The 15,944-nt window shown below is 44.1% G+C and overlaps 1 protein-coding gene and 1 long non-coding RNA gene across 2 annotated transcripts in view; both read left to right on the top strand.

The window, feature by feature from the left end:
• The window catches only part of B4GALT3 (beta-1,4-galactosyltransferase 3), a 397,975-nt gene that overhangs the window by 160,366 nt on the left and 221,665 nt on the right, over positions 1 to 15,944 (top strand). The gene's annotated exons all lie outside the window — the stretch shown is intronic.
• On the top strand, positions 1,865 to 4,678 carry LOC147673940 (uncharacterized). The gene is made up of 2 exons (XR_015302524.1): positions 1,865 to 2,437; positions 3,320 to 4,678. It is a non-coding gene; the product is annotated as an uncharacterized LOC147673940 (long non-coding RNA).

Here is a 15,944-nt window from a genome sequence, read left to right as displayed (position 1 = left end):
GGGAATGTTTGAGGTCTGTAGAGCCAAGCCAAGAATGTGCCTCAAACCTGCTAGTGAATATTCAAACATAGCCAATCACACACATCGAGACACAGGTTTGCATGGAGATTGTTTTATAAGGATCCCAGAAAGAAACCAATTGTTGATAGGAACTCCTGAGATCAGTTGTCCTGTCTTCGTCAGGACAATTGCATATAGCAACAAAGATTTTTGGGTTCAGAATCGACATCTATAAAGGGGAATTGGAAAGAGTTAATTACCTTCATACCTAGAGAAGTTAGAAGTTGGGCATGAGCTGGAAGAACTATCTAGAAATTGAAATCCAGACGCTCTTCACTAAAGACTAAACTCAGGATCATAGTCCTGGCTTATGGAGGACGACTCCTCAAACTCTGCTGCCACTCTCCCCCTACATCTCTTTCTTTCACTTTGGGCACACTAGTACGTTTTTGTAAGCGAGAGGCTGCATTAAAAGGTCTGACTGTAGACATTGTGTTAAGGGGGATGAGATGTGTTCCTGCTTGCCAAAGGCTACTTCTGCCATAATCTCTCTTTTACACTGTCCATGATTTTTATTTTTCTGTGCACGGTTTCTGCTTATTGCCAATGCTACCCTCTCAGACATCTACCTCATTCTCACTACTGTTTGCTACTGCCCCCTCCTGATCTTCCTTACTTTTCCTGCCTGGGCCAATGAAGAACCAAACACTGAAGGCGAACCAGATACCTAAAATCCAATCTCGTCTTTTCGGGTGATGGTGTTTTTTGAAACTCCACTCCGTTTACATGGCTCTCTTCTACCTCCCTCTGTTTGTTTTCCATTTCTCCCCATCCACCTTTTCCATCTCTAGTGTTTTTTATCCGATAAAGTAAAAAAACTAAAGCCTCACAGCCAAGTGACAAACCCTCGTTGGGTTTGTGACTGAAAGAAATAGAAGACCTTTAAATCTTTATGTTGTGATATTATTTATTTGTATGAAAGAGGGCAGTGGGAAAAAAAGTTCACATTAACTGGGCCGGCTGAAAAATGGTGCAGACCCCATCCAAAGCACTAGTGTAGCCCCTGTCGCCAGGCTGATGAACAGCACCCTGCAGCCCCTGGCTCTTCTGCATCTTTAATGGAGTTTCCAAACAAAGCTGAAATGTCTCATTCTTGAGCTGCCTCTCAGGAATTTCCCACCTGTATAACTCTAGATAATTTTGTAGTACCAAGGACTGAGGATTCCTGAATAGATCCATGAATATGGTTGGATGGAGAGGAACGCTGGAGTGGTTGATCCAGTGCCACTTCCAGAACAGCAGGTTAATAAACTATGATCCCCATACCAGGCTATTTATTACAGGGTCTCACCTTTAGCAGAAGAATGGAGCTGGTCACCAACGGGGAAGAAAAGACTTGTCTCTTAGCCCACCTGCAGAAAATAGCTGCCTGGGCTGTACTTGTTTAAGGTTTAAAGTTTCCCTTGTGTCATCAAAGTGCTTTGTGAGGTCATTACTTGTCATTATAGAAAAACAGATATCTTCAGTAGAAGAGTCGCTGGACACAGGAGCGCTAGGCACAGCTGCTGGTGGGTCCAATAATGCAACTGCAGGAGTGGTTGGCCCTCCCTTAGGGGGCCTAAAAGGTATTTTACCCCCGAATGGTTGTATCCAAAACGTGTCTGATCATGTCATACTTAGTGACCACGATTCTTTCACACAGCCCCCATTAAGTGGCAAAGAAATCCGGCACTTGCACACAAGGTGAATGAGGAAGTTGATATGGGGGGGTGGGGGGGTATAGTACGATTATCAAGTCCACCTTGCCTAATTCGTCTAAACCCGGTAAAAAAACAAATAGAGTTAAAAAAGGCACCCTGCAAGTCACAGAAGACGTAGGTAACAAGTCAAAAAACAAATCTCAGGGTAATGACTTGAGGAACTTAACTAGGTTAGTGGAAAAATTAGACGTCTTATTGCAAACTCTCTGACCAATATAGAGAAAAGAGTAGCTGTCACATCGTATACTTTTATACTTGCGAATGTACCTAGGTTGAGGGCACAAGACAGCGAATCCTGGGAAACTTTAAGAAATAAGTCCTTGCATTGGTTAGGCACAAAGGTTGGGCTTAAGGGAACAACTTTTTATGGAGTTTAAGATGGTCCGTAGGGTTAAGTGGGTTGGTAAAGACCGTAAAACTCTATCTGATGATTGTGTGGTGTTAACATTTAAAACACCCCAGTTAGTGGAGAACATCCTATGGAAGGCAGGGAATAATACCATGATTACGGGGGGCATTATTATACTGCCCCTTGGTTTCTTCTATCAACCGCCCGCGATGGAGAGGGGCAGTATCAGTAGACACACTGAGGCGAGAAACCAATATACATATAATGTACCAGTGGGAGATAGATTTGCACTACTTCCAACCCTAGATGAGTTAGACTGACTGGATCAGTGAAATGAAGATAAATTCAAGGAAATTAAGGTTGATGCTTTATTCAATCGAAGAGCACCGAGTCTTTCACGAAGGTGTCCGTGACTTCAGGTTTAACTAAGATAGCCGCCAAAACGTGTTACGTCACACGCAATTACCCATAATTCAAGGCGGAACGTCGGAGCGTCAAGGTGGAACGTCAGAGCGCCGAGTTTTAGAAGATGGAACCAGAAAGGTGAATGTATTTACCTTTGAATATGATGCGAGCCTTGGAGCGAGCTGTGGTGCGAGCTGTGACGCGCTAATGGCAACAAAAACGGTAAAGCGCTTCTTTTCTTAAATTTCAATTAGTCACGCCAATTCCACTAGAATTCCAAGTTAAATCCAAAAGCGCAAGAGTTAATGTAAATCCTTTGAATATGCTCGATATAGCTCGATATTTAAAACGCTTGCAATTTCAAAATGAACAGCGCTATGAAAAGGTTCAAATATGCTCAAGCACCTTAAGGTTAATCCAAGAGTAAATAGTCAATAAAATAGATGGTATATTTACCAAGGTAGATAAATGTCATCAGAGTTCTTTAACGTCCATTCCAGTCCATTTGAGATAAAACAGAAAAAAATATCAAAATCAGGTTAAAGTAAGTATCCCACGTAGGTTCTGCTCTTCGAATCCCGTCGCCAGTGAAATGAAGATAAATTCAAGGAAATTAAGGTTGATGCTTTATTCAATCGAAGAGCACAGTACAAGTAATCCAGCAAGATCAGCATCAGGGAATAACTGTCCTTTACAAAGGATGCACATCGACATGACATGTATAACATTCCACATTCAGTAATGACATAACTAGAATGTGTATGATTAAAGGAACAGTACAATAAGTAAGCAACACAACAATCAGTCACCTACAACTATCTTAAACAAATCGCTGGTTTATACCATCCTTGATCTAGAAACCATTGACTCTAGTCCCAAGAATGATTTTTTAGGAGGAGAAGATATGTTAAAGAAACCAAGTGAACCTCTAGATGACAATCCCCTTAGCATTGGTGTCATCTCTAATTGTAGACAACATACAGGACCGGGAATAAATATGGATCAGAGCCCAGAGACTCTCCCACCTACCGCTGTAGCACCTGATATGCTAATTGAGACCATTGTCAATTAGATTAGTATCTCAATTCTATACTGGAACATAGCGGGCCTATCATCCAAACTAACTAACCACCTTTGGCATGAATTTGTGGGTAAATGTAATATATTTTGTATACAAGAGACGTGGACCGTGAATGAAACTTACATTGAGGGTTACAAGACCTACCATACACCTGCTATACCATCCACTCACAGGAGGCCCAAGGGTGGCCTTAGTATATATATTTCAAATATGGTTATTACACACAAAATATCTTTTGTAACTTCAGAACCTAACTATCAAGTTGTGATTTTGAATATGGACAAACAAAATTGTGGTGTTCTGATTAATTTCTATAACAATGCTCAGAAGGAGCATCTGGTGGATATTTGGAAACAGCTTAGGAATACCCTACAGGATATACAGAATGGCAGCACAGAGAATGTTTTATTTGTGTGGTGAGGGGATTTTAATACGGTCTTGTGTCCATCTAATCAAAATGAAACCTGTGGATTACTGGACAAAGTTAACCGTAACCCACCCCATTTTCTCCACTCTGTGTATGGGGATTTTTTTAAATGAGATTCTATTTGTTTTGGATTTGGGCTTTGCAAATGTATTATGTTCACCACCAATTCCTTTTACCCAGACCTTTAATGGTAGAGTATTGAGCTTGATCATAGATTTTATAATTATTTCGAATAGGTTTGCGCCCCGCTTGTTGGGATATAAAATGCATAAGATTGCCATAAGCGATCACTTTCCCTTGAGTGTGCCCGTATCCCTCCCTTCAAAAACTTGTAGCTCTCATGGTAAAAGGATCTATGTGGCTAAAGATATGGTAATTGATAAGTTAAATGGCTATTCCCTAAAGTGGAATAAGGTAGAGCCATACAAGATCACCAAGAGAGTGGTCGAGAATAGCTACAAATCAATCATGAAATGTTTGAATGAGTTCACACCATATGAGGGTATATTGGAGATCTACGCACAAATTAGAGAAATGATTAAGAATACTTTAAAGATTGAACTAAAAAAAGGGCATGGGAAAAACAAGGGATGATTTTGATCATAAATGCACAAAAGCCTACTCAGAACTAAAGCATGCACTACACAAAAAAGAAAGAGACATAACTGAAATTAAGCAGTGTAAAAAGGCTTCTAATCAAGGCGTGAAAACAGGTAAAGGAGAAATAAAAAATACAACTTGGGCTGACCTACGTAAGGCAAGCACTAATAAGGATAGTACCACCTTTTGGAGTGTGGTAAAATCCCCATTCTTAACAACTGAAAATACCCCTACAATAGAGATCGCCATTGACAAAGGATATTGGGTGGAATATTTTTCTAACATCTTTGGACAGGCAGGGGAGGAGGATGGCATAGTTGTAAGAGCTGCAAGTTTGAGAACATCGTCAACAAATTTTCCAATAGACCTAGCCTTTACTCTAGAGGAGGTACTATGTGCACTAAAAGTCAGCAAGGGGGAAAGGCTCCTGGGCCAGATGGCGTACCCGTTGATATTTTAAAATATAAAACAGAGATAAGGGGCCCACTCTTAATGTGAGCATTAGTAGCTTGCTGTGCGATCGGATTTATTGAATCCTGGTCAGACTCATCTATGGTACCCATTTAAAAAAAAGGAGATAAACGGAATCCGGCATGCTGTCGCCCTATTTCACTGCTGGATTATTTGGTCAGTCACAGGACATATAGTGCTTAACAGGCTCCAACAATGGGCCAAAGATTATAAAGTTTTATTAGATCTTGAATTTGGTTTTAGAGAGGGGCTGGGCACAACAGAACAGGGTATTAATTTAACCATCCTTATGGGAAATTATGCAATGGTGAGAAAGGGAAGACTGTACCTGGCCTTTGTTGACCTTACAGCCGCATTTGACTGCATACTTCAATGACAATTATGGAGTATTTTAGCCTCAATGGGGGTGGAGGCTCCACTAATCTATTTTTTAAGGTAGCTCTACGGAAATGCAAAAACCCGGGTGCGGTTTTGGCCCAATGGAGAGTGTACAGCGCTGTTCCAAGTGCAGAGGGGGGTTAGGCAGGGCTGTGTACTGGCACCTTTCCTATTTACACTATATACCAACAGTTTGGAGCAATCCATGTTGGAAAGGTGTCGGACCTACCCCAGCTGTCAAGTCGTCCAATACCTGCCCTACTCTACGCAGACGACGCAGTAATTATGGCTCGAACACCGATGGGGCTACAATAGGCTCTTGATAGTTATAATGATTTTATGAAAAACTTGGGCCTGAGAATAAACATTACTAAAACTGTTATAATGAGTTGCGGGACAGGTAGCAGGAAGCAGAGGGACATCTATATAGAGAGTAAAAAGGTGGAAACTACTATAACGCATCTCTATTTAGGAATTTTAATTGACCAAACAGGTTCATGGGGTCAGGCTATCAAGGCTGGAAAATTTCTCTTTATGAGAACAACAACAGCTTTGGTGAATTTAAAAAGAAAATTATGGAAGAGACCTCCAGTAGAGTTGATCCATATCTACCAAGCTAAGTGCGTCAGCATGGCCATTTATGGCACCGGGATATGGGGATACTGTGATGTAAATGAATCCAGAAGATGGAGAACGCATTTTTAAGATATTTGTTGGCGGTCCCACGCTGTCCCTCAACTTATATTTGCCATACTGAGTTGAGGCTACCATACATCACAGACATAATAAAGGTGCAACTAGCTCTGTTATAGCATCGGATCTGGTCTTCGACTAAAACCATATTCAATCATAATGTATTAAGTGATAGCCTTCAACTAGATCATGCATTAGAGATCAGGTGGTTAAAGTACATAAAAGTTTTTATGTCTGACTTGGGCCAGCCAGAATATTATCTCAATCCTTTTTCGATAGGTTCCATCTCTAGAAAGACTTTCAAAAAACAATGCATGACCCGCTTGGAGGCAAATAGATGTGCCATTGAGGCATCACGGCATATGGTCCAAACCAACCAAATGATGCGATCTACCATCGGCATGTAACCATACTTAGCTTTGTTCTTACACATCTTAGACTCGATGTATTCCACCGTTTGGAAAGCTTTCTGACTATAAATGATTGGTCCAAAATCTTACCAAATTGCCCCTGTGATGGAGTCTCCCGCAAACATCAATTCATGTAGTCTTGTTTTATATATTTTATTTGAAACAGAGGAGGAGATGGATTAAACCTATACTGAAAAGGTATGAGGCAATGTCGCCCGGCCGATCTTGCATTGCAGTTCTTAGATAATGGTTGTTTTCCCGCGGCTACCCGTGGTTCCCGCGGTCTTTGTGCCTCGGTAGAGGCAGAGAAACTGTGGGCTTTTCCGTGGATTCCTGCGGTTCCCACTGCTCCAAGGTCTTTGTGGCACGGTGGAGAAACAGTGGAGCATTTTGAAGGGTATTTGGTGAAGAAACAACCTCTGCTGGCTCTCACTGTAGCTCTACCAACACCCCCACTTGGATTATTGCTCCTATTGACGGATTGACTGATTGTGCAAACTTTGATAGATAGAGAGCAGACCACTGACCACAGACTGCTGCAGCATTGGTGTGTCTTTGCGCATTTGGGTCTGCTGCGGCTTCCAGCTTCACAGGCTTGATCTGGCACTCCGGGAGCGTCTGGCAGGGGGTGCGTGAGGAGGGAACCCGCACCTGAGCCTGCTTGTGTCATCTCCGTGGCGCCTACTTAGCGCCTCACAGTTCCTGCTTTGCCGGACGAGCGCCGGGCGAAGTCCTGGCCAAGGGCTGGCCCGTCCGAGTCCGACGAGGCCGGGCTGGGCACCCCCTCTTAATTTAATCATCCTGCAAGGTCAGTTGGTTATATATTTTATATTTCATAAAAAAATCTCCCAAGACTATTCTTGTTTCCTTTTGACTGCTTGGCCTAAGTGCACTTAGGTTATTAAAGATGAGCAAACGCGAAGGGAAAAAAATAGGTGCCTCTCATGGTGGCAGCATAGTGGGGACGCTTGATCAGTTTATTCTTAGGGCAACTTCTGTAGTGGAGAATGAGATTCAGATGACCGAGCGTCGGTTGTCCTTGGACTTGTTATTAAATAAAAGATCTTCTCTAGGGACTATAGCTACAGCTCGCTCGCCAGCTCATCAATATGTAATCACTATTATACCTCCGACTAATAATGATGTTGGCATTGAAGTTCGAAATCCCCTTGGAACACTAGAGGATTCCCCAAAATCGCCACCGACCCTAAGTAATATTATAGCCAGCGTCTCTACACGTGCATCTGCCCGGTCCCAAATAAAAAAACCACTACCAAACGATTAACTTTGGAACCGGCAGTAAAAAGGAAGCGGGGAGAAGGACCACAAAGGCCTTGTACAGCAAAAGTGGCAAGGTCGAACAAACCCCGTGGCCGCGTTCATCCGAGGAGGGCAGTCCTATAACTATTGCCGATTTGGCTGATGGTGACACCAATTTTGCAGCGGGAAAAGGTACTAACTCGAACTGTGATTCAGAACAGTGGAAGACATTTGAGAGTTACACACAGATTGACCATTCTACATTTTTACCAAGATAGAAGAACGTTTGGACAATTACGAATCTTTGTTGAGGTCAAAGTTTGCTGTTCTTGAGGGCCTTCTCATACATCCCAAGCAAACTTGTATGAATACAAATGCTAATCCGGGGAATGAGGTGGCAACATCAGATCTTCTAAACATACAGGCCACAAGCAAGGCAACTATGAAATCAACAGTTGCAATTACACCATCTAACCCTGTCGCAGTAGCAACTAGCAAGCTTGCTTCTGTGCCCAGGGTACACGAGGATCCAGGGAATCAATCTAGCGAATTTGCACCATGTACAGCAAACAATCCGGGCGATGGCAGAGACACAACGGCCCTAAAAAGGGATAACATCTGAAACACACACCTCTTGGATCGACAAGCTTTTATACCCAATGGGTCAGAAGGTCTGAGAGGTATGGAACGTAGTGTGGCACAATCAAACTCTCTGGTACTTAATCTGCCTCCGGCTGCTACACCCTTAGTAGTCGTATTGAAAAATGTTCCACCGCCGCGAGAGAATCAGTCTGAAACCCCAGATCAACTACTGTGTAAAGTTTTGAACTGGTTTAATGTTAGAATTAGGGAGGCTAGGCTTTGGGAGGAGGGAGTCGACAAGTTTATGATTATGGCCAGACGTTCATAGTGGATTGGTCCTTCTAGGAAGGAAGAGTATGGTGATTGTATTGTTGTTAATTTTAATAATGTGCATACAACAAACTTTTTGCTGGATAATCTGTGTGGAGCAAGAGGTAGAACTATGGACAGGATGTCCATCGTACCATTTGGGTACTTTTACAAACCAGGGCCAAACTACTTCCATGTTGCAAATCAATTGGAGATAGGTAGACGTCCCAGGGTACAATTAGGATTCAGTAATAAAAAACAAGAGGTCACATTACCCAATAGATTTGCCCCTCTCTCCGATTTAGATTTATGCAATTGACTTCAGCTACCCACCCCGATATTGGTAGCATCCTCTGTTCCCTCTCTTATTGTTGATCTAACTGTAGATGATAGATTCCATGACTCGGAGATTAAGAACCAGATTATGACCTCGCCCCTATCCCTTGCTGATTCAGGGAATTCGCACAATCATGAATTATCCCTACTATCTTAGAATGTCGTTGGGCTTCTTCACAAAACCACGTCCTCCGATTGGTCGTGCTTTGTTGGGGGACACAATTGTATTGCTTTACAGGAGACCTGGTCGTTAGACACGATTTGCCGCCCGAGTTGCCTGGTTTACGGTGAAGCGGCAATCGCAAACAAAAAGTGGAGACCTAGTGGGGGACTGGTTATATGGGTTAAACAACAACAATCCATTCAAATAAAGGTACTATCAATAGACAGCCCAGACATCCTTCCTATCAAGATATCTCACAAGGGTGAGCCAGATTTTATATTAATGAATGTCTATGCGCGTGGGTTATCGGTGGGAAAGCCTCACCAGCCATTGCTCAATTAGACACATTTATGGATGGCTTGGACGGCTCATGTGTCTTTGTTATTGTAGGCGATTTCACCTGCACATTTGAGCCATTAGGCATAGACGATTGTAGTCTCACTCTGGATGAGGATCAGAATTGGGGGGTGCCTCCACTCTCATTGAAACCAATTAATAAGTGGACTGAGGCGGCGCTCCAACGGAAAAGTTTATCACTAGGGCGTGGGATTAGAGCTACTAATGGGAGAACTCTCTCAGACTCAGAGGGCTGCTTCACATTTTCTAATGGGATCAGAAAGAGCAGGATTGACTACATATTTATAAGTCTTGAACTTTGGACCAGACTTGAGGATATGGTGGTTTACCGCACACCAGAAATTGATCACGATCCTCTACTACTGACCCTAACAAGGACTGGCATAGGCCGTCTAAATGTGAACACTGTATCTAAGATAGGAGAGGTGATCATGTCTCAAGACTGTCGCCGGCTAAAATGGGCAGTGGATTTGGGGGACGATGGCCTTACAAAAGCAGATCAGATCCTCTACGGAAGAGACCCTTGCTTTGATGAGTTCCCTAGAGGCTAATGGTAATATTTTTTCAGATATTATGAAGATTCACGAGGACCACATCTTAAATCTGAAGTCCCTGTTTACAAAAACGAAGAAACCGTTCAAACCTCCCCCTATAAAAGGGTCCAAGTGGAACAACGAGGCCTTTGGTACCGCATTTCGAAACCTCTCCAAAGCAATAAAGCTGGGAGTTCCCCAACAGGTGACTAAATGAACACCCAGGAACTATTCTGGTTGTGGGAGATTTTTCCCCTAGACATACCAACAGGATGAGGATTGAAGCAACATTACTTGTTAGTGCTGTCCCTTTTTATATTTGTACTATTTTTTCCATGTATAAATGATAAAGACTAAGCATGTGTGTAGTCTTCTAACTATCTCTGCTCGGGCTCCTTTGGAGATTAGTGGCTACCTTGTGTTCGGAAGGAGGTGAGGCATGTCAGTTGGAAGATGGTTAGGGATAGGAGTGGGGGAGGGTTACATTAACGGAGTAACTGCAATACATAACTGGAGTCAGCTCCTTCTAGCTTACTTGAAGATACACTTCAATTTCACACCCAATTTACATTCATAGTTCTAACCGCGAAAGCAGTCCCTTCTATCATTATGCAGATTTTTCTCTCAATGAGGTCAGTTAGGGCTGCACCGGGGTAATAGATGCAGCTTCCTGCCTGCCCTTTGGTAATCTTATCACTACCCTTGCAAAGTCTGGATGTGCTGGGCTTCTAGGATGGGGAAGGGATCAGGTGGGTTATGAAGGCAACAGTAGGAAGGGGGAGGGCATGGCTAAGCCAGCAAAGATGGTGTGCGCAATCTCCTTCGTTCAGAAAACAATCAAAACAACAGGAAGCAAAGTGAAAGAAAATACATATTAACACTTGCTGTACACATAAGCAACCAATCACGAGGAAAGATCACATTTCATCCATAAGATATTAAAATAAAATTAGGTCACATAAAATAATATAGCATGAATCACTGCATTGCTAGATTTGTAAAGGAAGAGAACATAAGATTATCACATAAATTAATCATTACATTCCTAGAATTGATAAGGAAGATCATTGTAAACAATTACGTCACATTACAGGAATAATTACATTCCTGGAATTGTAAAGTAAGTTCATTGCAAACACCACTAACCCACACCACAACACGCTATACAAAGGAAGGCACATATTCCCAGCAGGACGTGACCTCCACACCACACCACGGTACGCGCTTCAGAACCAGCCGCGGTCCGTGGAGGGAGTTCCGGTGGGGCAGGCGGGGCGGGGGAGGGGCAGGGTGGGGGGTGATAAACACCGGAATATGGATGATTGTAGGTAAGTAACCAATTAAATTAATAAAACGAATTTTGTTCCGTGCCCTGCATCGCATTTTGCGATGCATTTTGCCCCTCCCCCGCCCCGCCTGCCTGCCCCACCAGAACTCCCTCCACGGACCGCGGCTGTGTAGAACCCTACAGCGCACCACGTCAAACTAAGCAAAGGAACACACATGTTCCAGACAGGATGCAACCTCCACACCCCACCACTGTACGCGCTGCGTAATCACTACAGCGCACCACGTCAAGCTAAGTAAAGAAACACACTTGTTCCAGGCAGAATGCAACCTCCACACCTCACCACTGTACACGCTGCAGAACCACTACAGCGCACCACGTCAAACTAAGCAAAGGAACACATGTTCCTGGCAGGATGCAACCTCCACACCCCACCACTGTATGGACTGCAGATCACTCAAGGCTGGAAACAAACTACACAGTCTCTTCACTTCATGACCAAGGATACATAAAACTTAATCTCACCACAGACTCATGGAAAAACGCCCAGAAAAGACAAACAAAGAGGACTCTTAAATAACTTCAAAATTACTGAATACTGCACCCGCTGCAAATTAATTAACAGAGTCTCACATCAGATCCAACCCTAAAGACTCCCACAAATAGGAAACTACATGCACCCCATGCTATATAAGACACTCACACCGTGCACACATCCAAATACTGAATCACATGCAACAACTCAAACATAAACCACAGCCAATAAGTATGGCAAATAGTAAATACAACAAGCATTTACAATGCAATGGTCTCGGCATTATTAAAGGTAGAGCTATTGGCATTGCTCATGACATTTTTTTCATTTTTTTAAAACATGAATAAATGGTATTGTCATTTACAATGGCAATAGGTGAGCATTAGAGAATAGTAGAGAGTATTTGCGGACACAGAGCCACACACACAGAAATCCACACACAGCCACACACAGCCACACACAGAGAAAGCCACACACACACCCAGAAAGCCCCCCACAAACACACACAGAGAGCTCCACACACACAGAGCCCCACATACACACACAGAGAGCCCCCCCCCACACACACACACAGAGCCCCCCCACACACACAGCCCCACACACACACAGAGAGCCCCCCCACACACACACAGAGAGCCCCCACACTCACAGAGAGCCCCCCACACAATTACAATGCAACAGTCTTGCCTTTGCAAATGTTAGAGCTATTGGCATTGTAAATGACAATTTTTTTATTTAGGTGTTGGTTTTGAAAACATATAAATACATGGCATTGTCATTTACAATGGCATTGTTATTTACAATGGCAATAGCTGAGCATTGATGTGTGTGTGCTCACACTGCTCACTTCTCACTAGTTGAGAAGTTACGGCATGAGCGTTGTAGGGGAAGGGGAATCCTTTAAAGAGAGTCATTTTCTCTCTAGATTTCCCTTCTCTTTTTGAAACTAAGGAGCAGCAACATTGTCTTGGTCATTGTCTTGGTGTCACCAGGGCTTTAAGTCGAAGCTTTTCCTATATTATATGCAACCCATAGTTGCTGCTTATTTATCTTATGTAACTAACGACTATTGACAAAGTCAATAGTCTTGACTTGTTGTAGATATGTTACTTTTATCATATATCTGGATGTAATGACAGAAACAGCAAAACATAGGCCGGGCAGGACACTATACTATTAAGCACAGACTTTTAGTTTACATGTTTTAAGCCACGCCCTTTTGAGAGACCCCCAGTTTTTTTCGTCCCACTTAAATCCCAGCCTACATGATTTACTTCTTGTCCCCACCCCCAGAGAAGGCTATTTCTCTGCTCTGATTACTTCGTCCAACCGTCACAAGCTGTTGCACTTACTCAGTGTTACTGCTCGCCGGTATGATCTCTGTGTCTCGGGCGGAGCTGCCTCGGAGAGGCATCGGCACAGAGACGCACGGAGAGGGAGAGAAACAGTGAAGAGGGCCGGGGAGGAAGAAACCGAGACGAGGGGGCAGAGGAAGAAAGGACAGCGAGGAGTGGAGAGAACGAGAAAGGCAGAGAAAGTAGGCATTTATGGGTCATTAAATTCAGAGCGGAGACTGGAGGAAACTCAGACAACAATGGATTTAAAGAAAGAGGGGGACGTAAGGTGGAGTGGAAAGAGAGAAAGAGGCAGAGGGTGCAAAGGGGACAGTTTGGAGAGGCAGAGATAAGAGTCAGGGAGAGACAGAGAGCAGGGCAGGGGGAGACCAAGAAAGCAAGAGGCAGTAAACAGTCAGTGAGAGAAGAAAACAAGGGGCGCCTGCGGGGGGGGGTACAGAGAGTAGAGGGGGAGAGGGCAGTGAAGAGAGTAAGAGTGCGGCATGAGGAGGGAAAGATCGTTACGGAGGGTGGAAGGCAGGGAGACGGGGAGCAGAGAAACGAGGGTGAAGCACAGAAAAGAGAAGAGGGCAAAACAGGGAGAGGGAGAAAGGGGCAAAGTGAGACGGCAACATCGGAAGGGCAATGGAATGAATGAGGGAAGGGAAGAACGGCAAGGGTGAGAGGAAAGTACCAGTGAGAACAACTGACTGGTGAGAGAAATGTGGAGAGGGTCGAATGATGGAGAAGGAGAGAAGCAAGGAGAAGAGAGAAGCAAATAGAAAAGAGGGCAAGAGAGAAGCAAGAAGAAGAGAGGGCAATGCAAGAGCAGATACTTGGAGACGCGAAAAGAAAGTCGGAGAGAAAGCTACTAGAGGCGACAAACACAGACCGTGAGATGCAACCTCGATGCAGCGCCATAATTAAAGGCCTGTCATGTCTTGAAAAGTTAGGTCAAGTTCTTTGCGATTTCGTCAAGATGTCTCTGCGAGGCGAGCACCTGCTGCTGGCATCAGGAGCGACCTGCAGGCCAGAAAAAGTTTTCACCCCAGCAGGACCAACACAGCCTTTCATCCCCTCAAACCGGGAAGATTAAAATGTGAGGTAGTAATATTCATTTAAATCAATGACACATGTGAAAGCAGCTTTGTTAAACGGGGTTTGGGAGCGTGGAGGGCAGGACCCATGCAAGCACCAACATTGTGAATAAACTCCTGAACCTCCCCCCCTCCGATCAAACACACACACTGCAAGTAAATAATGCGACCTCCCTCTGAACGTGGCCCCACGCTTCGCGGCACCCACTGACATTTTATAAGTAAAGCTCGGGTGCCGCGATTATCCCAAAATGTAAGAAATAGAAAAAACATCTTTCTTTCATTTTGGTATAATCGCGGCACCCGCAGATTACTTTTAAAATGTTACAAGTACAGCGCCGGTGCCACGATTATACCAAAATGAAAGAAATAGATGTATTTTCTATTTCTTTCATTTTGGGATAATCGCAGCACTGAGTACACAACACGGATCATGCCCACAACGACGTGTATATAGCTCCTTCTTTATACAACAGACTGGATGGCTGCTACATGTAATCCTACTTGATCAGCATACCGGAAAGCGGGGGAGGGGTGTGTGAGTGGGTAAATTGGGTGTTCGGTTTTCTTCATAATACTGTTAATAGCATCCCACCGGCCAGTGGTTATAGGCGGCAGAATGTGGAAAACAAACAAAACAAGAATCAACAGATTTAAACCATAAAGATAACAAGTTCCTCCTCTGTACCTGGGCCAGGCTGCGCTTTGTGGAGAAGAGGCAGAGTCTGCTCACGCTGCCTGCACGCCCAAGTCGGCCCTCTGATTGGTTAATAAGGAACACAAATCAGAGAGCTGACTTGGGCGTGCAGGCAGTGTGATGAGGGGCTGCTCTCTCCCGATGACGTCAGGGAGAGAAAGAAGACCAAAAAAACGCACCCGAATCTGGAAAAGACGGGGCTTAAAGGGAGTGACGCCCCTCTCCTCCAATGGCTGGCCAGCATTTACGAGACCAGCCAATGGAGAAGAGGGGCGGGTTCAAACCCCCATACTAAGCATCATTAAATCTCTGACCGAGACTGCGCAAGCGCAGCCTACGGTCCTCGACCTAAAAATGGCTTAAGGACAAAGTGACTTCACCTTATATCGGAACAACATTCACATCTCAGCACTCTTGAGTTTTTCTTTGAGGATCCCAGAGGGTCTGCATGCTGTCGTATTCCACAAAATAAAAACCTTCCTGCTGATACAACAGCACTTAAACTAAGGATGAAACGCAGCCAATCACAGAGAATGGGGCATATGAGGTTTGTCCGTTCAGAGCGACTGTTTTATATGACCTCCCACGATGATGACTGCAGGCTTGTAATTCTGCCCACGGAGGGGTTGATAAAGAAAAACTCCCCACGTGCAAACAATTCCACGGCTCGTGCCCTCCTGAGCTTGCGGCTTCAGTTTTGAAGGTAAACCCTCCTGAGCTGGCGACGGTCATCATGGAAATTCAGATTTGAAGGTAAGCTCTCCTGAATGTGCGGCGACCTCTCAGTTACATAGGTAACCCGCACTGGCAGCCCCACACGCAATCACGTGAGTGTTCTGAGTCACAACGGTGCATGCCACAAGCCAGTGACTTTTCAAA

This window comes from Lissotriton vulgaris, chromosome 12, assembly GCF_964263255.1.
Source record: "Lissotriton vulgaris chromosome 12, aLisVul1.2, whole genome shotgun sequence".
Classification (NCBI taxonomy): domain Eukaryota; kingdom Metazoa; phylum Chordata; class Amphibia; order Caudata; family Salamandridae; genus Lissotriton; species Lissotriton vulgaris.
This window is presented reverse-complemented; position numbering and strand designations above follow the sequence as displayed.